The 27460-nt window shown below is 43.6% G+C and overlaps 1 pseudogene; it reads left to right on the forward strand.

The window, feature by feature from the left end:
• The first annotated feature begins 345 nt into the window (after positions 1 to 345).
• LOC115645019 lies at positions 346 to 9981 on the forward strand (annotated as a pseudogene).
• The last annotated feature ends 17479 nt before the right edge of the window (positions 9982 to 27460 follow it).

Consider the following 27460-nt stretch of genomic DNA (forward strand, 5'->3'; position numbering starts at 1 on the left):
TAACCCGTTCCAGGCAAAAGAGATATGAAGCACTTTTGTTCTATTAACTCTTACTTATCTGTTTATGACAATAGTGTTGTACATTAGCAGCAGAAGTGGAAGAAAAAGGATAATCTCAGTTTCCTGAGTGGAGAATTAGAGATGAGGCTGTTTTCTTAATGGGAATTCTCTTTTTAAAAGTCTGTATCATAGTCTTCCCAAAACTTATGCCCATGCCCACCCTGAGGCTAGACACGAGTTAATAACTAGCAGGAAAGCCACAGAAATCTTCTGATGCAGTAAGAGGTTGAGAAAAGAGACTGTTGAACTCTGTTGATTTGGTTTATTTTTTTCATCTGCAGCTTTTCATTTTCACAATGAGCTCCAACAGTGAAGCAACTGCCAAATTTTGCCTTGACTTTTTCAAAGTACTGAATGAAGATCGTCCATCTGGAAATATCACCTATTCTCCTCTGAGTATCTCAGCTGCCCTGGGCATGGTCCTTCTTGGGGCCAGAGGTAATACTGCCACCCAGATACAAAAGGTAGGCAATAATAAGGCATTTGTTTTATTCCTTCATATTTATTCAACAATGGCAGACTATTCCCACATGTAATGTCACCTTAGCGCCTCAAGGCTCTTCTTTTAACACAGAGCATTTTCCTTTTCCACATGTAATATAGCCTACACAAGTAGCAATTGCCCTAGTTAAGGTCTCAAAGGCACTTTTATATTGAATGTAACTTTATGGAGTTTTAAAACTTTATAGAAAATTTGCCTGCAGAAGCTGCAGGCTGAGAACATTATAAACTGGAAATAACATTTCCAGTCCAAGAGCAAGAGGTTTTCCCGCTCAAGCCCTGATCCTGCAGATTGCTCCATACATGTGTGTCATATATACATGAGTAATGGTACTTGGGTGTGTTATTGTTTGTGAGACTATGGCCTATGGTGCCACTTCACTTACCTTCTACCTAGGCTGGTCTAATTTGGCCCATAGAAATGTTTCCAGCCCCTCACATTCACTTTAAACATACATTTCTGTTGTAACATTAGCGTGCATTGCCTGTTGTCTCTGGTTTTAAAAGCATTTTTATTTGTTTTGTTTTGGTGACATTTTTGTGTTCTGCATTGTACCAAAGAGAGATACGTAGAGTAAATGGTTATTTCAGAAATGTGTATCTCAGATGCAGGGTCCTTTTTAGTGCTGAGCATCAGACTTCCTAGTGCTGAAGTGTCACATGTTTGGGTCATAGTTATAAAAATATAAATTGAACATCTAGTTTGGCAAAAGTATTAACTTATTTCAGATCCCATAAGCCTGTGTGAGTCAACTTTTTTTATTGGCAAGTTATTTGTACTGCTCAAGCTTGGATTGCACAGGAGTTAGTACTAATCAAGGATCATGTATCATCAGTCTTTGAATAAATCAACTGCCATCATTAGAGCTTTGAGATGAATATTTTGCTGTGAAGGCTAAAAGTGGGACCCAATACAGTCAGCAGATGGAAAGGGATCTGCAGACGAGAGGAATAAAATTTAAAAAACCCACACAGGTTCCTATAACGCTAGCACAGAAGTCAATGGCAAAACTCATGTCCACTTAAGTATGGGCAGCAACTCACTCTGTATTTGACAAACAAACACTGGTATTTTTTGGAATTAAACCTAGCAAACTCTGAAAGCATTTCTATTGGTCTTCAGATTTTTCCTTTCATTTAGGTTTTGTAAAAAAACTTTAATCCAAGTCCCAGTCCTGTGATATGATCCACTATTGCAGATCGCTGCATATCTGCAGAACCCTATTGAATTTATTGCCCTACTGCAGCACAGTGTTAAAAGATCTAACAAACTGAATATTATGGGCAGAAATAGGAAGTGATTACCACAATCATAGAAATATAGTTCTCCCTTCTAGTGATTTTAAGTAGTATTCACCAAATGGCTTGCTGATTTTGATGTCAATGAATGGACTGGAGCATCCAGTGATAAAAGTTGGGAACATTTGTCTTTTGGAAGCATGATATCCATCTCCAGTAGAAAGGACAGTAGGTAAGACAGACAACTGAATTATCTGTGACAAGATTAGTTTCACAGATTATCATAAGTAAATCAATACAGTGTGTGACTGTTGCAATGTTACATTTCTACTTCAGGCGCTTCACGTCTTTGAATTTGCAGAACATGAAAATCTAGGAACAGGGAGCTCTTCTGAAACAACAAGAAGTGATGACAATTCAGAGAGCAGTCGTAGACTACTTCTTCACTCTCGGTTGCTGGTATATTAGAACAAATGTTGGAATTGGAGAAACTTTGGGAAATTTGAATGAAAATTCAAAATTGGCAGATTTGAATTATAACACAAAAATAGGGGGGGATACTGTGATGGTGGGTGACAGAAGGTATAGAGAGAATGATAAAAATGTACACAAGATAGCAAAAAGTAAGGTTTAGGGTTTTTTATTGAAAATATTGTACAATTATATGCTTGATTTGTGGATGCAATAGTCATAACTGCATTTACATGTGATGAGTTCAGTTATTTTAATGAGTTTCTACAATGATTGTGAGTGCATTTGCATGTATAAATCAGACATACAGAAATCATTTGAAACTCTTCTACCCTGAACATTTTTCATTGTTCAACACATTTTCACATGTGGGTGTTCCATAAGTAACGAGTGGAACATCCCAAAAGAGCCATGGATTACTTAGTCCTTATAACAAGGGCTTTTGCACCACAGATCTGCGCTGCCAGGAACAAGAACAAGTCAGAGAAGGCAAAACTAGCTTAGTTATTGAATCTGAATGGATTAATAGAGCAATTATTAAAACAACAACAACAAAAAAAAGTGTCTGTCACTCCCAGCCTTCTTCAGTCAGAAATAAACTACAGCAACTTTGTGTTATTTGAAGGTTCCTGATGATAGTGTGATATACCTGGAGGGATTCATTCCCAGTTTCCTGACATCTTCTCAGCAATCAACAAACCCACCGCTTTTTATGAGCTGGCTATTGCCAACAGGCTGTATGGAGAAAAGACATTCAGCTTTCTTCAAGTGAGTTGCATTGGGATTCACTTTAATGGCTTGTGGCACTGTTGGACAGATAGAGCTGAACAACAAGGGCTTAGTTCAGTTGAGGTCCCATTTCCTGCTGATTTGATGGGAGGTGTATTCACTTAGACAAGGGTGGAGTTGATCTTATGGAGGTACCGAATAGTAAGGCAGAACAGCCAATTATCTTAAATAAAACCATGTGGTTCCAGAATAGAATGTTTAAGATAACTTTAAAGCCTTAGTTACAGGCTCTGCTCATTTCCCCTGGTCACACGAGCATTGGAAGCTGGTCACAGGAGCATTGTAATTAGGTGTGTTGAACAGCACTGAAAGCATAATTTCTAAGTGTTTAATATTATTATTTGTATTGTGGCAGTGCATAGAGGTCAGGGTCACATTGGGATAGACACTGTACAAAATATTAAAGAGAGACAATGTTATGTAAGCCTGTCCCTCAAAAGCTGTTTTATACAGTACACTGTTACCTATATTTTCCTTCAGCTTTGTAACTATTACATTACTTCCACATATCAACCGCAAAATAAAGTTCAAAGGGTGGCTATAATAATTAAAAAAACCTATTTAATCCTAGCACCAGCTTACTCAACAGATATCTATTCGGAGTTATAGCTGGTTAATTGACTGACAAAATTAAGATTTAATGCTGTCTATTCTTGTTAGCACCATAGAAGTAACACAGTGACTGGAAAGTGAGCTAGAATTATTCTGGCTCATACATTTTCAGTAGAATTACTAACTATGTTCTGGTATGAATTATTCCTCTAGAATGTTTCATGCTGCATTTTTAACCAATTCATTTCCTGTTATTTACAAGATCTCATCATTTGATTTGTGTGAAATTTCATACGCCCAAAAACTGTTCACAAATCATCTTTCAAAATTTACTTCTAGTTTTAAATTTCTTGTGGATTGCAGTCATCTTTAGATATCTTGGCTGATGGGAAAAAGAAACATTGAACAGTGCTTCAAAGACACTCATGAATTACATTTAAATAAATAGTCAGTGACACATAGGTTAGACAGGGACAGAAGTGGCCAGAGACGTACATATCTCTAGGATGAATTCAGAGTTCTAGCAGTAGAACCATGAATTTAACAGAAAGACCTATAGCGAGTTCTGTTTCACCAGTTTTTCCTAGTTTGCAGTCCACCCAGAATAGAAAGTAAAACTGAGAGACCTAACCACTGGCTGCTGCAAGAAGAGGCAGCTTTATCAGATCTGGAGCACCCACAGAGTTGGCTCCTATGAGCAGGACTCCAGCCAAAACATGCCAGCTTCCCACTGGATTATAGCTAGTGCATTTCCCCCCACACCCTCCTGCCATATCTTTTGGAGCTGTAGTTTAGGCATTGTTGGCAGGGTCGGATTTATACCTTATGCATTCCTAGGCACAGCATCTTCAGTGCTTCCCCTGCCTACAACTGACCTCTGTGTTGCACATGATTTTAGAAACGTATGGCGCCCCCCTAGAATGTTGGAAGCAGCAAAGAGTCTTGTGGCACCTTATAGACTAACAGACGTTTTGCAGCATGATCTTTCTTGGGTGAATACCCACTTCTTCGGATGCATCCGATGAAGTGGGTATTCATCCACGAAAGCTCATGCTTCAAAACGTCTGTTAGTCTATAAGGTGCCACAAGACTCTTTGCTGCTTTTACAGATCCAGACTAACATGGCTATCCCTCTGATCCAAGAATGTTGGTGCCCCTAGGCACATGCCTAATGTACCCAACTGGAAATCTGGCCCTGATTATCGGGGTCTCTGGGCTTTTCGTTGTGCGCGGTTTTGTGTGACTCAGATCCCTCTCTGATGTCCACATGCACTTGGGCGCCGGTCTGAGTCTCCATGGCTCCAGCTTCCGCTGTCAGGGGTTCCATCTGGTCCTAGGCTGGAGCCAGCAAGAAGCATCCTTCCTCCTCAGAAGTTAGCACAGACTGAACTGAGGTGCTCCTTTTTATACTAGTGCTGCATCTGGAGCATGCCCAGTAGGGATGTGAGGGTGTGGCTTCCTCAGCCTACAGTGTGGACATCAGAGAGGGATCTGAGTCACACAAAACCGCGCACAACGAAAAGCCTATCCAGTGTGAGGTGAGTTCACCCCATCACAGACTGTTTTATTCAAACTCTCCAAATCTATCAAGACCTTTGCCTATGCTATACCCAACTGGTCTAGTTCATTCTGCTAGTCCACCCTGTTTCTAGGATATACAAAAACATTTTTGCAGTGTTGCAGAACTAAAAAAACAGGAACATTTTATTTTATTTCGCACACAGTCTAAGAGAGAAAGAGAAAGGGAGAGAAACCTGTTTTCTGATGTATGGTTCTGACATTCTCTCTTTTGGTACAGCAATACCTATCCTGCATCCAAAAGTTATACCAGGCAGAACTGAAACCAGCTGATTTTCAGAATGCTGCAGAGGAAACGAGAGAACAGATAAATTTGTGGGTTGAAACCTTTACAAATGGTAAGGACAGGTCAGCCATTGGCTGCTATTACTTGATATTTAATTGCTGAAAGTGTACAAAGTGCTTAAGAACCTGGAGGAGAAAAATGTTTCCTCATAATTGGAGCATGCCCAGTATGGGGCTGCAGTGGCAGCTCTCCACAATTCGACCACTTGAGTGACCTAGAGCTAGATCATTAATTCCCACAGAGAACACATAATTGAGGAGAACAGAGTAGCTAGCAGGCTCTGGACCCTAATACAACACCCATTGAAATCAACAGAAATTCTTCTGACAACTTCAGTGGGTGCTGGATGAGACCACCTGTGTGTCTGATTGCATGGAGTTTAAGGAACTATCAAATCAGATGCAAGAGGTATTGGGGGCAAGTAGTGGGGACCTTCTGAAAGTATCTTGATTTATGAGCTCCTATACAGATAAGGTAAATGACAGCATCCTACTTAAAATTTGATGTGGAACCAAGCCTAGTCAGGAGAAATAAAAAATAAATTGGCTGTTTTAGGAGACATCTGCTCTCCATTGTACACTTGAGGCACATCAGTGGGTCAGTCTGGGGAAAATCATAGTAACACTGCTTGGCTTCCACTAGTTCTGTGAACAGATAGATGACTTCAGGTTCTCAGGGCTGTCAGTCAAACATCTTTCATATGTGTCCAGTATCATGTATATATTCTTACACCCAGGTACATACAAGCACTAAACATCATAGTTATTACAACAGATAAATGGAACTAGTGTTACTGATCTGCCAAAACAAACTAATTTGCCTCCCTTTCTTTAAGGTAAAATCAAGGATGTCTTTGCCCAGGGCACTCTTTCTGCTCAGACTATATTAGTCCTCATGAATGCTGTCTACTTCAAAGGGAAATGGGAAATGGAATTTAAGAAAAAAGAAAGAAAGAAAGACCTTTTCAGATTAATGAGGTAGATTACAGAAGTACACATCACATCATTGATCCTATTACTTCACATGCTTGGCAGACTATGAGACGCACTGGGGGACATGGCCCTTTAAATGTAGGGATCCATTATGGCCTAGGGACCCGCTCTGGGGTGGAGAGGGATTTTTTCCCAAAACTTTGGCTAGGAGAGTGCATCATGCCTGACACTGGTACAATGCCTCACATAGCCACCTGGGGCACAGGGGAAGCCAGTGTATAAGAAGCTGCAGCATCTGCCCCCTCATTGGCCTGTCAGCTCTTCTGGCAGGAATGGAAGTGTTCAGGACATAGCCCCACTTTCTCCCCATCATAGGCACCAAGTTCTTCTCTACTCCCCTCGGCTTGACCCCCACCTCTGCCTGAGGCCTGCCCCCCCCCTCCACCTCTTCCTCCAAGCCATACCCCACTTCTTTCCATCCTTGCTCTTCCCTCATCTCCCCACCCACTCCACCCCTTCCCCCAAGGCCTCAGCCTGCCTCTTCCGGCCCCTCTCCCTAGCATGTCCCATCCCTGTCCGTTCCCCTCCCTCCAAGCGCCTCCTGCGTACTGCAAACAGCTGTTCCACAGCATTCAGGAGGTGCTCGGATGGAGAGGGAGGAATTGATCAGTGGGGCTGATGGTGGCTGGGAGGTGCTGAGGAGAAGGGGGGTGGCTGCTGGTGGGTGCTAAGCGCCCGCTAATTTTTTTCCATGGGTGCTTCAGCCCAGGAGCTCCCACGGAGTTAGTGCCTGTGCTCCCCATTCCCTTTGGGATTGCTGGTGCAGTTAGGTTTACTTCCCTTATATAGTTTTTCACTCAGAAGGCAAAGACTGACAGGACCCTGAGCAGAGGCCTAGCATAAAGATGCACCTTGTACCTTCCCCCACTACATACCTAATTTGGAGCAGTCCACAGTCTGGTGTCTAATAATTTTCGACACAGACTTTTAACTGGTTTGCTTGTATTCAGACATACAATGAGTTGTTCTGCTGCAACATTTACAATGACTGCCACCAAGAGATCCATTTAGTCTGTGTTCAGTTTCCACATTCTGTCACCAGATTGATCTCCTTCTTCATTTTTCTCATTAAGGTTAAATATTGAAAGTGGGAATTTTTTTTAGTTTACATTCTGTACATTGTCCCTGTGTTATTCCACCACATGTTGTGTGGTCAATGAATGTAATATAGCCAGCTTCATATTTGCTTCAATTCAGTTTCACTTTCTGTTAATCACACATTAGTACAATGTAGCAAAAATACGTTGGCAACCGTGGGAGGGAAACATTTGTTTAGCTAAAGGAAAATTGTTCTTAGTGAAATTTGTTTCCATTAAATTGTTTTGTAGGTGGCTGTTGCTTTTAGCTTTTGTAAATTTCTGGGTCAATTTGACCTGAGAACATGCTATTATATCAAAATTTAAATTAAACGAAAGATGAAAACCTGTAGTTTTATTGTTCTTAGCATGGTTCCTAAGCTGGACAACCAAGCTGTGACACACACTATCAGTGGCAACGTCTGAAAGTGTTGGTCCTAGGAAATAGTGTTTACTGTTCTTCTAAACCTTCTATTCATCTTGCAGGACCAGGGAGACAATAAATGGTATCTCAGCTTTAAAGGAGCAGGGGAGAAGCAGCATGGTGGAATCCTGGATCATGGGGATGGGCTTTATGGGGCTTCCTAGTCTCCATGTTCTCACACCTCACACTGACCCCTTTCCCTTGATGCAGAGAGGGAGAAAAACCTGTTGTGAGATGTTTGAAGGGGTTCAAGAGGACTTTATACCTTTCATTAGAAGGTGCTAATCTGCCCTAAACAAACACTGCAGCATTTAGGTCCAAGTGAGGATGTAATACAAGGAAAAACATTTAAATACAAGAGGATACATTGTATGTATTTCATTTGATACTAATTGTCATTGCTTTCAGACTACAAGCAAACCTGTGCAGATGATGTACCAGAAGGGCAAGTATAAAATAGCTGCAATAAAGGAGAATGACTGTCAGGTGCTTTTACTCCCATACAATGGTGGTGACCTGAGTATGTATATACTGCTGCCAAAAGACTACATGGGTCTAACACAGGTAAAGTTGCCTATGATGAGATGATAATCTTATAACCGGAATATGAACATGGCAATGTCTTGGTATCTCTGATCATCTGGACAGACAGTATAGGAGAAAATTAACTTTCTCGTCCTTGCAGAATATGCAGCATGTTGAATAGTAAATTTGAAGGCAGGCTGCTTATGCTGTTCCTGTGTCATTGAATGTTCAGAAAACAATTAGCCAGCCATTTTATTCTCCAAATAGGGCACAGTGACAATGTAATTAATAGCTAATTGCTACAGTTAATACCCACACAGGCTAGTCTTAAATTGAATGAACAATAAATGCAAACAATATAGGTAACACATCGGCAGATCCACAGAGGCTGTCTGCCACATATTGCTGCCAGACTTAACATCTGATCCAGCTCCCTAACCTTTCTTCCATATAATTCAATTGCAAAACACCCATTGACTTCACTGGTGCAGGATCAAGTCCCTTAGCTTTAATGGTAGAAGTCAGAACACTGAGGTTAAAAGTTTCACCATTGACTCCCACTGGTGACCCAGCATTGTGGTCATTATATTTCCATTGATTATAGAATCTGGTTTTCTTTTTTCCAAACACTGCATAAACACTTATTTGGAAATCTTTAGGGTACAGCTAAAGGGAGATAAAAGCCCTGTGGGCTAAGGGGCTCAAAGGTGCTGTGCAGACATTGAGGCTCAGTCTGAAGTTGAAGCTCTGGGACACTGAGGATGGAGGGTCCAGAGCTTGGGCTAGAGCCTGAACCAAATGTCCACACAGCAATTTTTCAGCCCTGGAGCCTGAGCCTTATGATCCTGAGTCAGCAGACATGGGCCAACCATGGGTTTTTTTATTCCCTTTGTAGACATACCTATAGTGAACTTCATGCTACTGACCTCAGTAGCATTCCAAGAATCATGCCTGACATGGTTACCACAGTGTGAATGAAAGTCACTTTTCCAACTTTCTCACACAGTTCTGTGTCTTGTTGATATTTATGCGTAACCACAAGATTCTGATTCCCGTGTATCTTTATACCTGTAGCTGGAAAAGGAACTTACCTATGAGAAATTAACAACTTGGATCAGCCCCTATTATATGAAAGAAGATGATGTGGAGGTGTCTCTTCCTCAGTTCAAAACTGAGACAAAAGCTCAACTCAACCAATATTTGAAAGCTTTAGGAATAACCGATGTGTTTAGCCATTAATCAGATTTATCTGGAATAGCAGAAGCAGGTGACCTGTCTGTCAGTGAAGCTGTCCATAAAGCTTATATAGAGGTCAATGAAGAGGGCACTGAGGCAGCAGCTGCATCTGGAATTGACACAGGTGTGACCTCAGTCAGATGACGTATAGAGTTTGTGGCTGATCACTCTTTCCTCTTCTTTATCAGACACCAAAAAACTGAATGGATTCTCTTCTTTGGTAGATTCTCGTCTCCTCAAGAAAATTTCTAATTAACATGAATGAGATTCTGGACCATGGAACCATGATATGGAAAATACAATGGAAATGTTTTTTTTCTTGATTTTTCTCTTTTCCTTCCACTGTATCTAGCCACTGACTCCATAGTTATATACTCATGGCAGGACTCATGTGACATTCTTTTGATGAACGAGTCCTACATTGTCTGTTGTTTCTCTCACAAGCTTGCTTATTTTTCCTACTTAAAGAATGTCCCACTCTCTCAGCAGCTGAGGAAGGGCACATCTGCTAAGTCCCAGCTCAATAGGAATCATGTTGAACCAAAGCTTTGATAATCAGTAGTGAAATAAAGAGCTATGAATTTTCTTAATAATCCTGAACTGAATGGGTATCGACACAAACATTGACCAAACACTTGCAATGGAGAACCTGGCCCAAAGTTGTAGCAATGTAATGTAAGGATCAGTTCTCAGTTATTGCTATTGCCTTTCTGCCACCTGTACTCACAGAGAGCTGTGCTTACTTCATAAGGAATCCTGCTGAAGTGAGTAGGACTACCGTGGAGGAAGGCACTGCTCAACATGATATGGAACAGAGGGAGAAGGGAGAGCTGGAACAGAGTCTGACTTAGTATTTGAATATAAAGTTAACACTGTACACTGATGCAAATGTCTACAGACAGGGTGTGAATTAGGGATGCTGTGGGAACTTTGTACTTCCTGACACCTGCATTGATAAATAACACAAATGTTGCTGTGACCCAAGAACCCCATAATACCAGCTGGCAAGGGGGTGCAGAGGGGTCCAGGGTTCTCCTGATTCTCGATCAAAAGAATGTCACATGAGGTCAGAAATAAGAGTCGGTGTTGCACTCTTCATCAATATTGTTATGAAATGTATGTAAGGATACTATGTAAGGAGTGGTGTATGTACACAGAACATATGTTCTTAAAAGTCTGTGTCTAGGGATTGGTCACCAGCAAAGGCAAAAAACAGGTTTTTTTTGGTCATACATGAAATATTTAGTCACCTACAAATTTACATGTAAATTGAGTGTTGTCTCATTCACAATGGGTCTCCTATCACCAATCTGAACTGAATGCAAATGAAGGATTGTGAGAACTTCAGAAAGGAACTAAAAGGAAGAAAAGAGCAGGGAGGGAGAACCTTATCTTGAGGTGCACCTCAAAGGTTTGTTCTACTGTATTTGCAGGGCAAAGAAGATGCCCAGGCATCCCTCAGCTAGGAAGCAAATGGACAGCAGATTTGCTTCATGAAAGTGGGATCTCAGTCAGACTGGGCTGAAAACACTGGAGAGAACTTTGGGTGAGATAAGCTTCTTTAGCAGGAGGTCAACCTGTTAGTTGAGTTTAGCTAGTCTATAGAAAGAGTGTTACTTTGCTTTATATGTAACCATTTGATTCCAAAATTCTTGCTCACTATTATTGAGTCGCTAGTCTTTGATAATAAATGTATTCTTCTTTTCACTATACACATATCTAAGTGCTGTGGTGATAAGTAAAGTGATGATCCTGAGTTGAATCTTACAAGCTAGTATGTAGTGTTTCTTTGGGACGGCAGGCCTGGTAATTCTGTGAGGATTCAGTGGATCAGGAACTGGACACTGCAGGGAATGCTCTGAGGACTTGAGGGTTGATGCGTGTCCGTCACTACTTGTGCAGAGAGAACAAGGGCTAGAAGGCAGTGCTTGTGTTGCCAAAGGCTGTTGGTTTCAGGGAGCTGATCCACAGTAGGCGCAGACATAGCTTCTTCACACTAAGGGCAGGTGGTGGTGAGGTGCCTCATCACCCTAGGTACTCCTGGGGAGCGTCACAATTGCATTAGCCCGTTTAAAAATCATTTAATCGGTATAATTTAACCAAGTCCAGTTGTTTGCCACCAGCTACAGGTTTCTTCCCCTTTCTCTTTCTCCCTAAAGCCTTTTTCTACTCTGGGTTTCCTCCCTTAATAAAAAGCACCCACATTCTCCACCAGCTGAGACTCATCTTTAACTGGTCCTGGTCTGCACTCCATGTGCCATCACCTGGGTGTACTGATCTTTCAGGCCAAGATTAACCATTTCATTACCTGTGTGTAGTAAACACCACATCACACACCGCTGCTCTCTTCAAAAAGAGCAGTTTAGTTTTAGGATCATGGAGTCTTCTCATCCTATTGCCCTGTACATGGTACATGACACATGGTGGCAATGGTCAGTCTAGAAAGAGACAATAAGGAAGAGTGTGTGATTAACAGGCCTACAAAGCAGCACCTAGAAAGAGAGGAAACATGCAGCATGCAGATAGCCAGAAGAGCAAAAAGGCTGCCAGGCATTCAACTGCCATACTTGCAGCTACACCAGTAGATTACTTCCATTCCAGGCAGGAACACAGAGGCTGTGTCTACACTAGAAACACTACAGCTTTGCAAACAGAGAGTTTTGCAAGGGAGTTTGGAAGAGGAGTGGAAGGGGACAAGGGCTCCTTGCTGTCTTGTAAAACTATAAACTAAACTACATTCAAAAACTTCCTGATTTAAACAAAACCCTTTCATTAACTAGGAGACCATGCAGGCAGAAGCCCAGCAGCAGAGTGGGGATTATCCAGTGTATTGTGCTGAGTGCAGCATATATTATTAAGTGCCCTGTGGGCAGGTGGCGTATGTGCGCTTTCGTTGCAAGGAGCTCCTGGCCTTCAGAGACCGAGTACGGGCGTTAGAGGTGAGGGTGGAGGAACTGGAGGAGCTAAGGGAGGCAGAAAGGTATGTTGATGAGGCTTTCCGGGACACTGTAGAATTGTCCCTCCTCCGGTCAGACAGCCCCTGTGCTGTTGAGGATGAAAGGCCCAGGGAAGCAGAGCAGTCAATGGGAGTGGAGGGAAATCTTCCTATAGTTGGGACCCTCCTTCCAGATGGTGTTAGGGTATCCTCTCGCACTGAGGTTACCTCTCCGGGGGAGGGAACTCCAGTCACTAGGAAAAAGCAGGTGTTAGTAATGGGAGATTCGATCACTAGAAATATAGACAGCTGGGTTTGTGATGACTGGGAGAACAGTATGGTGACTTACCTGCCTGGTGTGAAGGTTGCAGATCTCTTGAGGCATCTGGATAGATTTATGTGTAGTGCTGGAGAGGAGCCAGTGGTCGTGGTACATGTAGGTACCAACAACATAGGGAAGGGTAGGAGAGACATCCTGGAGGCCAAATTTAGGCTGCTAGGGAAGAGACTGAAATCCATGACCTCTATGTGGCATTCTCAGAAATGCTCCCAGTTCCATATGCAGGGCCAGGTAGGCAGGCAGAGCTTCACAGTCTCAATGAGTGGATGAGAAGATGGTGTAGAGAGGAGAGGTTTAGGTTAATTAGGAATTAGGGAAACTTTTGGGATGGGGGAGTCTATACAGGAAGGACAGGCTCCACCTAAACCAAAGTGGAACTAGACTGCTGGAACTTAACATTAAAAAGATTGCAGAGCAGTTTTTAAACCAGGAGATGGGGGAAAGCTGACTGCTGCAGAGGAGCATGTGGATCAGACAGAGACTTCTCTTAGAGGAGAGACTATTGATAGATATTCTCTAGGTTATAGTCAGGAGCAGAGGATGGAAGAGGATAATGTAAGAGCCAGATCAGATGAGAAACATTCACGTAAAGAATCAGACACATCAGAAAAGGGCAGACAAATAAACAGTGACAAATAAAAGTGCTTGTACACAAATGCTAGAAGTCTAAATAATATTGGTGAACTAGAGTGTCTCGTGATAAAGGAGAATATTGATATAATAGGCATCACAGAAACCTGATGGACAGAGGACAATCAATGGAACACAATCATTCCAGGGTACAATATATATCGGAAGGACAGAACAGGACATGTGGGGAGTGGCACTATATGTGAAAGAAAATGTAGACTCAAATGAAGTAAAAATCTTAAGTGAATCCACATTTCCATAGAATCTCTATGGATAGTAATGTCATGCTCTAATAAGAATATAACATTGGGGATCTATTATCGACCACCTGACCAGGACAGTGATAGTGACGATGGAATGCTAAGGGGAATTAGAGAGGCTAACAAAATTAAGAAGTCAATAATAGTGGGGTATTTCAATTATCCTTATATTGACTAGGAACATGTCACCTCAGGACGAAATGCAGAAACAAAATGTCTTGATACTTTAAATGACTGCTTCCTGGAGTAGCTGGTATGGGAATCCACAAGGGAAGAAGCAACCCCAGATTTAGTCCTGAGTGGAGCGCAGGAGCTGGTCCAAGAGGTAACTATGACAGGACCGGCTGGAAAGAGTGACCATAATATAATAATATTTAACATCCCTATGGTGGGAAGAACATCTCAATGGCCCAACATTGTGGCGTTTAGTTTCAAAAAGGGGAACTATGCAAAAATGAGAGGGTTACTTAAACAGAAATTAAAAGGTACAGTGACTAAAGTGAAATCCCTGCAAGCTGCATTGGCACTTTTTAAAGACACCATAATAGAGGCTCAACTTAAATGTAAACTCCCAATTAAGAAACACAGTAAAAGAATGAAAAAAGAGCCATCGTGGTTTAACAACCATGTAAAAGAAGCAGTGAGAGATAAAAAGACTTCCTTTAAAAAGTGGAAGTCAAATCCAAGGGAGGTAAATAGAAAGGGGCATAAACACTGCCAAATTAAGTGTAAAAATGTAATAAGAAAAGCCAAAGAGAAGTTTGAAGAATGGCTAGCGAAAAACTCCAAAAGTAATACAAAATGTTTTTTAAGTACATCAGAAGCAGGAAGCCTGCTAAACAACCATTGGGGCCCCTCAATGATCAAGATACAAAAGGAGCTCTTAAAGATGACAAAGTCATTGTGAAGAAACGAAATTAATTCTTTGCTTCAGCCGTCATGGCTGAGTATGTTAGGGAGATTCCCAAACCTGAGCTGGCTTTTATAGGTGATAAATATGAGGAACTGTCACAGATTGAAGTGTCACTAAAGGAGGTTTTGGAATTAATTGATAAACTTAACATTAACATGTCATCGGGACCGAAGGGCCTTCACCCAAGAGTTCTGAAAGAACTCAAATGTGAAGTTGCGAAACTATTAATTAGAGTTTGTAACCTGTCCTTTAAATCGGCCTCTGTACCTAATGACTGGAAGATAGCTAATGTAACGCTAATAGTTAAAAACAGCTCTAGAGGTGATCCTGGCAATTACAGTACCGGGCAAATTAGTTGAAACAATAGTAAAGAATAAAATTGTCAGACATATAGAAGAACATAAATTGTTGGGCAAAAGTCAACATGGTTTCTATAAAGGGAAATTGTGTCTTACTAATCTATTAGAATTCTTTGAAGGGGTCAACAAACATGTGGACAAGGGGGATCTGGTGGACATAGTGTACTTAGATTTCCAGAAAGCCTTTGACAAGGTCCCTCACCAAAGGCTCTTATGTAAATTAAGTTGTCATGGGACAAGAGGGAGGTCCTTTCATGGACTGAGAATTGGTTAAAAGACAGGAAACAAAGGATAGGAATTAATGGTAAATTCTCAAAACGGAGAGGGGTAACTAGTGGTGTACCCCAAGGGTCAGTCCTAGGACCAATCCTATTCAACTTATTCATAAATGATCTGGAGAAAGGGATAAAAAGTGAGGTGGCAAAGTTTGCAGATGATACTAAACTGCTCAAGATAGTTAAGACCAAAGCAGACTGTGAAGAACTTCAAAAAGATCTCACAAAACTAAGTGATTGGGCAACAAAATGGCAAATGAAATTTAATGTGGATAATGTAAAGTAATGCACATTGGAAAAAATAACCCCAACTATACATACAATATGATGGGGGGTAATTTAGCTACAACAAATCAGGAAAAAGATCTTGGAGTCATCATGGACAGTTCTCTGAAGATGTCCATGCAGTGTTCAGAGGTGGTCAAAAAAGCAAACAGGATGTTAGGAATCATTAAAAAGGTGATAGAGAATAAGGAGAATATATTATTGCCTTTATATAAATCTCTCGTACGTCCACATCTTGAATACTGCATACAGATGTGGTCTCATCATCTCAAAAAGATATACTAGCACTAGAAAAGGTTCAGAGAAGGGCAACTAAAATGATTAGGGAGGGCTGGCTCCAGGGGTTTTGCTGCTCCAAGCAGCCAAAAAAACAAACAAACCCTAAAAAACCAACTGTGATTGTGATTGCGATCTGCGGCAATTCAGCGGGAGGTCCTTCGCTCCAACCAGGAGTGAGGGACCCTCCGCTGAATTGATGCCAAATAGCTGGACCTGCCACCCCTCTCCAGAGTGGCCGCCCCAAGCACGTGCTTGCTAAGCTGGTGCCTGGAGCAGGCCCTGATTAGGGGTTTGGAACAGGTCCCATATAAGAAGAGATTAAAGAAGCTAGGACTTTTCAACTTGGAAAAGAGGAGACTAAGGGGGGATATGATAGAGGTATATAAAATCACGAGTGATGTGGAAAAAGTAGATAAGGAGAAGTTATTTGCTTATTCCCATAATACAAGAACTAGGGGTCACCAAATGAAATTAATAGGCAGCAGGTTTGAAACAAATAAAAGGAAGCTCTTTACACAGCGCACAGTCAACTTGTGGAACTCCTTACCTGAGGAGGTTGTGAAGGACAGGACTATAACAGTGTTTAATAGAGAACTGGATAAATTCATGGAGGTTAAGTCCATTAATGGCTATTGGCCAGGATGGGTAAGGAATGGTGTCCCTAGCCTCTGTTTGTCAGAGGGCGGAGATGGATGGCAGGAGAGAGATCACTTGATCATTGCCTGTTAGGTTCACACTCTCTTGGGCACCTGGCATCGGCCACTATCAGTAGACAGGATCCTGGGCTAGACGGACCTTTGGTCTGACCCAGTACAGCTGTCTTATGTTCTTATGTAGCTACACTACTGTAGTATTGTCATATCGACACTCACTACAGCAACAGAAGGCGTTCTTCCATTGCTGTAGTAAACCCACCTCTCTTAGTGGCAGTAGCTAGGTTAATGGAAGAATGCTTCTGTCAATATAGCAGTGTCTACAATGGGGCTTAGGTAGGGTTAACTATATCACACAAGGTATGAAATTGTTCACAGCTCTGAGCAATGTAGCTAAGCTGACCTAACCTGATAAACAGCACTATTAGCCTGGAGAAAGGTGACCACAGGTGGCTATGTGCAATTAAACCATTTGGAAGCCAGTGGGTAAATACAGATGGTTGATTAGAAACCCACAAAACAAGTGATAAGCTTGGAACTTATAGTAGTTGACACACAGCGGCACCACCCACTGCTGGACAGCTGGGCAGTGTAAGCCATGGATTTGATCTTAATACAACACCAGAATATCCTTAATGTGAGAGAGGAGGGATACCAGTCACCAGGCACCCTGTCCAGCATTCTAACAGAACGAAAGGATGTAATGCAAGGAGATGGACACCGAGAGGGCAAGTGGAATTTAAAAATATATCCCCACCTGAAGCGCAGGAAACTACCAAAATGCAGAGTTTCATTTCCTCTGGCGAAGCCACTGAAGAAGGATCTGACAAATCTACAAAGAACAAGCATATTACACCCACAGAAACTAACACAAAGTGGATAAGCTGCCTAGTCATGGTGAGAAAACCAACAGGTAAACTGAGGATCTGCATGGACCCCCAAACTATTGAAAACAAGTTACTAGCCATTCCCAGTGATCAAGGACATACTACATGATGTATCCAGGGCAAATGGATTCACTGCTTGTGATGTCAAGAATGGGTTCTGGTGTACTGAGCTAGATGAGCCATCCAGCCAATAGGCAACCGGTGTCAGACTTTTTGGCAGGTGGTGTGGGTACAAAAGCTTATGGGCTTCAGCTTGGCCCCAGAAGTGTTTCACTGTCAATTGAAATGAGCACCTCAAGAGGATAGTTGACAACATTCTTATTGCAAATATAGGAGATATCAAGGAAGAAGGAATCCAAATCCTTGATACTAAGCTATGGCAACTTCTAAACAGGGCCAGGAGAGCAATATTAGGCTGAATACAGACAGACTGAAAATGAGAAGAATTGAGGTTCTTTACTCCAGGAATTTGACTTTTGAAGGATTTGGTGGCACACAGAGAGACGTTTTGAGTGCCATTAAGGAAATGCTCAGACCAAAGTGAGTCCAGCAGATTACAGGGATGGCCAATGATTTTTCCAGATTCTGTTCCAACCTGTTAGAAGCCTGTGAGCCTCTGACACTGTTAACATATAATGATGCACCCTGGGAATGATCAGAGACCCAAAATCAGGCTGTGATGCTGGCAAACCAGGGGCCAGTTCCTGACAAGACTTTAGGCCTCAGCTGAGCACTGAGAAATTCCTTACTGGAAACCAGACCAGCTCATCTGTATGTTACTATGGTTAAGATGGATATTAGACTTATAACACATGTTTAAATTTTATGAAATGCTTGTAAGTTGCTACGTGTATTAATCCTTCTTATAATTTCTGTTTTCCATGCTGTAAGGAAATACTGAAGTATTTGCTATACAGTTTGTAGAAAGGTTAGCTGGGGGCTTGTCCCCCTCCGGGGCGGCAGGGAATCACACCGCCTCACTACACACTGCTGATGTCTTGGGAAATTAGTCTAACCATGGGAGTCCCCCTCAGCAGTCCATTTGGAAGCAGAAATAAGTACAGTAAGCCCAGGCCCTAGATCAGGGCGGGAAACAAAGAGTCAGGCGCTCAGGCCCTCAAGCAGGAGCTGAGCAGTAGCAGTACAAGCAGGAGCAATGAGCCCAGGCCTCCAAAGGTCCTGGGAGAGGGGGAGACTGCCACCTGTGAGTTGGGTGGCAGGGGGCACGCAGGCCCTCCCACTCCATTGCATCCCAGCCTGGGGCCCTAGCAGTGGAGTGGGGCAGGCCTGGCAACTGCTCCGGGTAGCTGGTGCAGGGCAGGGCAGGCCAGTCCTTGGGTGCACCATGAGCCGCGGGGGTTTCCCAGTTACGAGCTGGGCCAGAGGTGTCTGGCTTCCCGGCGCTGTCTCTCAAGTGAGTTCTGAGGCTGAGCCTTTATACTTCTGGGGCACCGCCTGACCCTCTGAGGGGTGGGCTCAGAGCTCTCTAGCTCTGCCCACTCCAGTGTCCAGAAGGGCTCGTCCCTCTCTGGGGCGGCGGGGAACCACACTGCCTCACTACAAGTTGTAAAATGTTTGTTCTGAAATATCTAACTCACCAAAGGAAAAAAATGTTACCTAGTGCAAAATGCTAAATCCCTATGAAAGTTTTTACCTCTTGCACATCAGAAGGGGCTAGCCAAAACTGAATGGGCCAGTGTGAGACATCAGAGTACAAAGACTTTGCTAATTGCCTCTGCACACCCATGCAAAAGGGCTCATCCAATCAGCTTGAATTCTGGAAAAAGGAAATACATTTGCTTGCTTTAACCTTGTAAAAACCCTCTCATTTCTTTTCTTAGTTAATAACTGTTTAGTTAATTATTAAGATTGGTGTTTGTCTTTGGTGAAAGATCTAAGGTACTAATTGACTTGGGATAAGTGACACAAAGAAGTGGGGGCCTAGTTTTAAGACCAACAAATTTGAAGGAATATGAAACCTAACAGGCCACAAGGGGCTGGAGGAAATGGTCACAGCTCCCTAGTGGGTTATGTACTAGTAACCGGTGGCCCCAGCAAGTAAACAAAAAAATCAGGCCATATGCATTTCAGATTTGGCACTCTCATTCAATGCATACTGTCAGTGGTGCAAGAACATTTTTAGTAGTGGGGTTGCCGAAAGCCCAGTCTCTTTACCTGTCTGCCCCCTGTCCCTGAGGCTGGGAGCAGGCAGTGTCTCTAGGATGGGGGGACCTGGACAGAGGTAAGACGGCCAAGACCACAGTGGGGGGCAGGCATGGGGCCAGGATAGGAGGCCGGGCAAGGGCTGGTAGCAGGGCCTCAGGTGCGGGGCCAAGATCAGAGCGCCGGCCATGGAGCTGGGCATGGGGACGGTGGCCAGAGACCAGAGCTGGCGGCCAAGGCCCCAGGAGCATAGCCCCAGCACGGGAACAGGAGTGGGATGGGCCCTGGAACCAGAGGCCTGAGACAAGGGTGAGATGAGGGGTTTTGGAGCAGAGAGTGAGTGGAGAGCATAGGTGCGGGAAACACTCCCAGGTTTTTTGCACGGAGCTCCACAGCACCTCGCAGTACCCCTCACTTCCCATACCTGTGCATACTGATGACATTGATGTCCCAGTATTTCCATACCTCAAGTGTAAAACGGGGAGATCGTCATCTCACTGTGGTGTTGTGGACTCATTACCATTTGGGACACACTCAGCTGCTACTCTGATGAGTGCCACAGAAAAGCTCATAAGGAAGTTAATAATTCTGTCTTCAGTGCTGTGTTTGAATGGTGTACAGTAAATAAAGGTGAGGGCCCCATATTTAATGCAGAAACATAATAGTAGCTCGTTTACTTAGTGCTGTCCATCTTGTGCACTGAATGGGGCAGCAGACCCGTGGAAAAATGTTATTGGGTAATTAGGAACTGTAGCATGAAAAACAGACACCCTAATTTGGGACTTTCCTAACTCTTGTGTGCTTGACTTTACAATCTTCATGTTCCTTTAACATAGCTTTGTGTGTGCAAACATAGCTAGGTTTTCTTTAAAAAAAATTTTTTTAAAAACCCAAACCAAACCCCCAGCAATTCCATCCTGTGGAACTGTACTGACTCCCATCTGGTTCATCAACTGCACTACAACTCCAAGGAGGCATCACAGCAGGCTTTTGGAATAAGAGTTTTTCAGCTGGAAACTAAAATATTTTAGGTTTAGGGCTAGGACATAAAGTCAACATTTTCTGCACAAAGCAGGCATTTTTTGTAAAATCTTTTTGTCCATGTCACAGCCCCAGTCAACATACCTCTGGGGTTAAACTACTTGATACCCCTTGGAAGTGGATTCAGCCCGATGGCCACTGCTGAACCCCAACAAGCAAGCTCACCCTCCCCTCAGCTCCACTCTCCCAGTGGGGACTCTGGTTTACAGTTTAACTCTTCTTGGAACCCTTGAGGACAACAATAAGACACTTTGCAGAGGGATTTCTAAACCAGTCCAGTATTGCCAACTCCCAGGGCTCAAAAATCACGTGTCTGTCCCACACGCCAAAGAGTTTTAAGGGGGAGGATTATTTTGTATTTATTTTAATCCATTTTTTGATATTTGACCTCTCATTGCTCATCCCCAGTGTGTGTGTGTGTGTGTGTGTGTGTGTGTGTGTGTGTGTGTGTGTGTGTGTGTGTGTGTGTGAGAGAGAGAGAGAGAGACAATTAGCATATTTATTAAGGTGATTTTCACCCCTGCTGCAGGAACTCTCCTCGCCTATCCCCCAACCCTCATCAGAACTGCTCACCTCCAGCCTTCCTTCTGCACTCTCTGCAGCTCCTGGGGCTCTTCACTCCTGTTTCTCTGGGAAGGGGGTTTCCAGCAAGTCCTCCTTCTCCCTCTTGTAGGCTGGGGACTGGTCGGGGGGGGGGCTTTAACCCCCTGCTGCCCTTCCCAGACCAGGTGTTGCAGGGGGAGGGGAGGAGCAGAGGGGTCATCCCCACTGCTCACAGGGGCAGAGGGAGGTACCCCAAGCTGCAGGGCTCTTTCTACTTCCTCCCCATCTCCCCCTCTGAGAATGAAATCAGCTCCTGAGGAGAGGGGCTAGTGAGCTCTGCCTGATTCATGCAGTAGCTCTGCTTTGCCACTGTTCCCTAATGGGGAAAGCAGCCTGGCTGTTTTCCCCCTAGGCAGAGCTGACATTCACCAGAAAGCTGGGGCGTTTTATGTTGTCACCAGACTGGCTGCAACCCCAGCCCAACTGTTGTGAGTTGGGGAGATATCAGGAAAGTTGGCAGCACTGCAATCACACTTACTTTTCAACAGCACAAGCAAGGTACACATCCATGCAAAATACAGAACACTTGTATGTCATTTCCTGTCTCAGTTTCCTCATCAGTCTGGAATCTCTGGGCTCCAAGTCCTTTTTCCTGCATGTCACTCCACCAGCACAGGCTTCTCTTTCTCTTCTGCTTGGTGAGAGCGAGCAGGTGGTGCTCCAAGCAGTCCTGATCTTTTGATAACTTCCAGTCCCCTCTACTGTGGGAAACCTTGTGGTCAGCCTCAAGTCACTCCCTCAGGAGATCAAGATCCCACATCATGTGGTTTCTGGACCTGCAGTCCTGACTTGAATAACTGGCTCTAAGGAGGCTATTTCCCTGCCGCCCTTGGTGCTCTGATGTGGTAGATTGTCACTAAGGTTCATCAGATTCAGAGGCACACACCCAAGCACTACCCCCTCTTCTTATCATGATTAGTATGGTGAAAGAATTACAGCAGACATCCATAAAACAATAACAAAGTTACCTTGCCTCCAGATTGAGCAAACAACGGCCAAGTCCCTGAGCAATCTGAGAAAACAAAATATCTGGAGCCTCCTTTCTTTCAGAGAAAGGTAGCACAATTCCAACAACCTTCTCCTCAGGATTTAAACAAAGTCTTCAGCTTCCATTTCCTTCAGGGAAGAGATATGGGAAAAGTTCCACACAATATTTAATGAAGTCTCCAGTTCCTTCTTCTTTCACAGAAAAGATATGAGGCAATTCCAAACAGACCTTAAACAAATTAATGAGCATCTTAGAAAAAGCCCCTCTGTAGCCCATCAGTTTTGTACTCTTAGTTAGCCAATGTCAGATCCCAAAAGCTAACTTCTTCCATTTACCTGCCCCAGCCTGGCTCCCTAGGACAGGGCCGGCTTTAGTCAGTGCGGGGCACGTACTCTCCGGGCGGCACTTCGGATTTCCATGCTCCTGCGGTGGTAGCTGGGCCACTGGGTTGCGGGGCTCCAGCCGTGGGGCTGGGGGACTTGCCACGCTCTGACCCGGGGAGTGGGATTGCGGGACTCCAGCCGGGGGAAAGGGACCGCGGGGTTGAGGGGTTCCCGCTGGGAAAGCGCAACTGCAGGGTTCCGCAGGAGGAGCGGAATCATGGGGATGTGGGGCTCCGGCAGGGAGAGCGAGGCTGCGGGGTTGCAGGGCTCTAGCTGGGATAGCGGGGCCTTCAGGCACCAGCCGGGGTAGCGGGGCTGCGGGGTTGAAGGGCTCTGGCCGGGAGAGAAGGGTTCTGGCCAGGGTAGCGGGGCCACGGGGCTCCGGCCGGGAGAGCGGGGCTGCGGGGCTCTGGCCGGGATAGCGGGGCCATGGGGCTCCGGCCAGAGAGCGGGGTTGCAGGTCTCCGGCCGGGTAGCACAACCGCAGGATAGTGGGGCCATGGGACTTGCCGCTCTGTGGCCGGGGTAGCAGATTGTGGGATTGCGGGGCTCCGGCGGGGAGAGCAGGGCTGCAGGGATGCGGGGCTATGGCTGGAGCAGAGCCAAAAGGCAAACGCTGATATTAACATTGTTTCAGTCTGTGTGTTACTTGACATCTGTATTCATTGTCACCATAAAAGGGGAGGGCTCTGCACAGACAGAAATTTGCCTGGACATCAGTAGAAAATGTTAAGTAAAATTTACTTTTAAAATTAAACCTGGCGGTTTGTCATCTTGTGTCATCGTTTTTATTTCTTAGCTTTCAGCTATTTAAGTGAACTCTAAAACTTTCATACTGACTGTTCACTATCAGACATTGCATCTCTCTAATCTCCTTCATAACCATCATTGACTTTTTTCCATTTTAATACTATCCCATAGTGTCAGAGTCAGTGAGAAAAATAGTAAATAAAGGTACATGACTATCTTTTTATCTCTATAAAGAATGATAGATATACATGAATCTATCTCACATAGAGAGATGTGATGTATTCCCTGCAGCCAGGGCCAGCTTTAGGAAGTGCGAGGCCCAATTCAAACAGTTTCCAGGGCCAGGCAGGAATGACTAAAAAAAAAGAAAAACACATGTAAAAAAACATGTGGGATTTGTACTCACTGGACAGTGCTTCCAGTCTTCGGTGGCACTTCAGCGACGGGTCCTTCACTCGCTCCAGGTCCTCGGCAGCACTGAAGGAACCGCTGCCGAAGATCCAGAGCAAGCGAAGGACCCACTGCTGAAGTGCCACCGAAGACCCAGAGCGCCGCCAGGTGAGTAAAAATTAAAAAGGCGCCTCTAGCCAGGTAAGGGATTCTCATTGGGCCCGGGGCCCTCTTCAGCGGGAGGCCCAATTCAGGGGAATTGGTGGAATAAGCCTAAAGCCGGCCCTGCCCTGGGAGACCAATCAGTTCCAGCTGTTTTCTGACTCCCTGCATCAAACCTTATCCTGGAGTTTCCTGATGCAGCTTCTTCTGACCTTCCTGAGCCCCAGGGGGCTAGCAAAGTATACTTCTTACACAAGAATCATTATTATTTGCCTAGCAGGGACCTCCATTTTGTTAGAAATACATTAAAAAGTAAATACCCCATTGTGAAAGAGTGATATATGTACATATATATACACATTTAAATTTCTTCAAAATATAACAAAATTCTAGAGTTTTGGTTAAATTGGACAAGCCCTTACAGCAACAGTAAGAAGTCCAACAGCTTAAGTAGCTCAGCTAGCATAGCCCACACCTCAAATGGATGCTGAAAAGTGGAATATGTTCAGAAAAGAACTACAAGAAAATATTTTGATGTCTGGAGGACATACCACATTGTGAGAGATTTAAGGTCCACCTGGTTAGTTTATCCAAGAGAAGGTTTAGAATTGACTTGATCACAGTCTACATCTACCTACATGGGTAAGATTCTCCATCACAACATCTTTACATCAAGACTGGCGGATTTTCTGGATGATATGCTGTACATAGCTCAGACAGAAGTTATGGGCTTGATGAATTTAATGGGAGAGGTTATTTGGCCTGTGTTATGCAGGAGTCAAATTAGATCAGTGTTTCCCATGTGGTGGGTCATGGAAGATTACAGATTGGTTATCACGCCTAAGGCCAGAACTGGCCTAGACAAACATATACCTCTCCCAGCCCAGCAGGTGTGGAGAGGAAGCCCTGGGGACAGTGCAGGTTTGGAGAGCAGACCTGTCCCTTGCTCACCCCACAGCAGCTGGGGCAGGCTTTCTTTCCAGATTCTGTCCCTGGTGGCTTCCCTCCACACCAGGCTGGGATTAGGGCTCCAGAGTCAGGCAGAAAGTGCACATATGTAATAATGGATTACCAAAAATAAATAAATACATAAATTAAAAAAAAGAAAAGAAAATGCAGTTGGTAGGTCGCCTGGTGCAATGTTTGGGAACCACTGAGCTAGATGATCATAATGATCCCTTGTGGCCTTAAAACTGATAAATCTGTTATCTAGTCCCATGCCTTGTCAGATCTCTCAGCGATGAAATAAAACACCGCTAGATTATCCAATCTCTGTTCTGAGATTATTTATGTGATTGGTGAAAATATAAAATTAAGGTCCTAATCTGACAAAAACTTAAGTACATATACTACTTTATTCATGTGAATTCAATGGTCCTTCTCATGTGAATAAAGTTATGCACATTCACTTTTCCCTAGCTGCATTCTGTTCATTAGTCATGGCTACGGTGGCTCTATGGCAGTGGAGAAGGATTCACAAGGAGCTGAAGACACCAGTTTTAGGGCAGCTTTGTGTTGGAAGATCAGTGAAAATATACAGCAGAGGTAGCCTCTGACAAATAGTGTCTTATCTTTCCAGGAGTATAAGAATGATAATTATATTTTATGACTAACAAAAAATATTCTATGGATTGCATTCTAATTAGTTATGCAAGATACCGTTAAGCAATAATATATCTAATAATTTCAACATATGATAAAGCCAGTGGGTGTTGCAAATGCTTTATATTCCAGCACCTTGCAAGACACCACACCAAACATCTAGCAAGTTTCAAACTTCCTCTCTACAGCCAGGTAAGCATTTCTTCTATGTGCGTTTACAGTCTTAGTTACTGTTATGATTTGTGAAGGGAATATTTGTAAATCCTTTTGCTATACCCAGTCCATTTTAGAATTGCACAGATTAGTCCAGCTGTCCAGAATGTTACATCCCCAGTGCAGCATGTGCCAATGGTGCAAGGCTGGGACTCAGGAGTCTATTCCTGACTCTGCCATGATATTCCGGTGTGACTGTGGAGGAGGCACTTTGGCATCAATTTTAGACGTGAGTGCTTAAAGGTAATCACTTAAACCCAGATTTAGGTACCTAAATAAAGAGCTCTATTTTCAGAAGCACTGAGTCCCACACATCCTGATGGTTTAAGGTAAGTTATGATGCATTTATATCAGTGTAAGAGCAAAATTTGGCTTGCAGAGTTTACACAAAATGTTGCAGGTGTCACCACTTTCCAAAGCATATCACATTACTACAGACAATCATCAGCTCTTGTGAAATGTGTAATTTGCCAGCTGTTGATGATTAGAAAAGAAATTTTCAGCAATATTCTTACCTTTTCTAAGAATGCTTTCTAAGCATTTTGCACTAACAATAACACACAAAGTTCTCTTCTCAACCTCAGACGTCAGTAAATCTGTGCATATTTTTGAAAAGAGTCTGAGATGGAAACAAAATATGTAAGTAAGAAAATCATATTATCATAGAAATGAAGGACTGGAAGGGACCTAAACAGGTCATCCAGTCCAGTCTCCTGCACCGAGGCAGGACTAAGTATTTTCTAGATCATCCCTGACAGATTTTTGTCTAACCTGTTCTTAAAAACTTCCAGTGATGGGGGTGTCAGTTTAAGATCTGTTCCACCTTGCATTTTGCTGTGGTCCTGGGATAACCTTTCCTAGCAGGGCTGGCTTTAGGCCTATTCCACCAATTCCCCTGAATCGGGCCCCGCCCCCAGTGAGACTCCTTTCCCTGGCTAGAGGCGCCTTTTTAATTTTTACTCACCTGGCGGCGCTCTGGGTCTTCAGTGGCACTTTGGTGGTGGGTCCTTTGCTCGTTCTGGGTCTTCCACAGCTGGTCCTTCAGTGCCGCCGAGGACCTGGAGCGAGTGAAGGACCCATCGCCGAAGTGCTGCCAAAGACTGGGAGCACTGTCCAGTGAGTACAAGCCCCACATGTTTTTTTACATGTGTCTTTTTTTTTTTAGTCATCCCTGCCAGGGGCCCATCAAAACTGTTTGAATTGGGCCCCGCACTTCCTAAAGCCAGCCCTGTTTCCTAGACCTGGAGAAAAGCTCTATGTGGCTCGAAAGCCTGTCTCTCTCAACAGAATTTGGTCCAATAATAGAGGATACCTCACCCATCTTGTCTTCCTTGCAGTTAGGAAATTTTTCCTAATGTTAAATCTAAATATCCCTTGGTGCAATTTAAGTCCCTTACTTCTTGTCCTGTCCTTAGTGGCTAAGGAGAACAATTTATCATTCTCCTCATTATAACAATCTTTTAAGTACTTGAAGGCTGTGATCATATTCCCCTTCAGTCTTCTCTTCTCCAGACTAAACTAACCCAACTTTTTCAATCTTTCCTAATAAATCATGTTTTCTAAACTTTTAATCATTTTTTGCTCTTCTCTGGACTTTCTCCAATTTGTCCATATTTTTCC

Source organism: Gopherus evgoodei, chromosome 2 (assembly GCF_007399415.2).
Source record: "Gopherus evgoodei ecotype Sinaloan lineage chromosome 2, rGopEvg1_v1.p, whole genome shotgun sequence".
NCBI classification, from domain to species: Eukaryota; Metazoa; Chordata; order Testudines; family Testudinidae; genus Gopherus; species Gopherus evgoodei.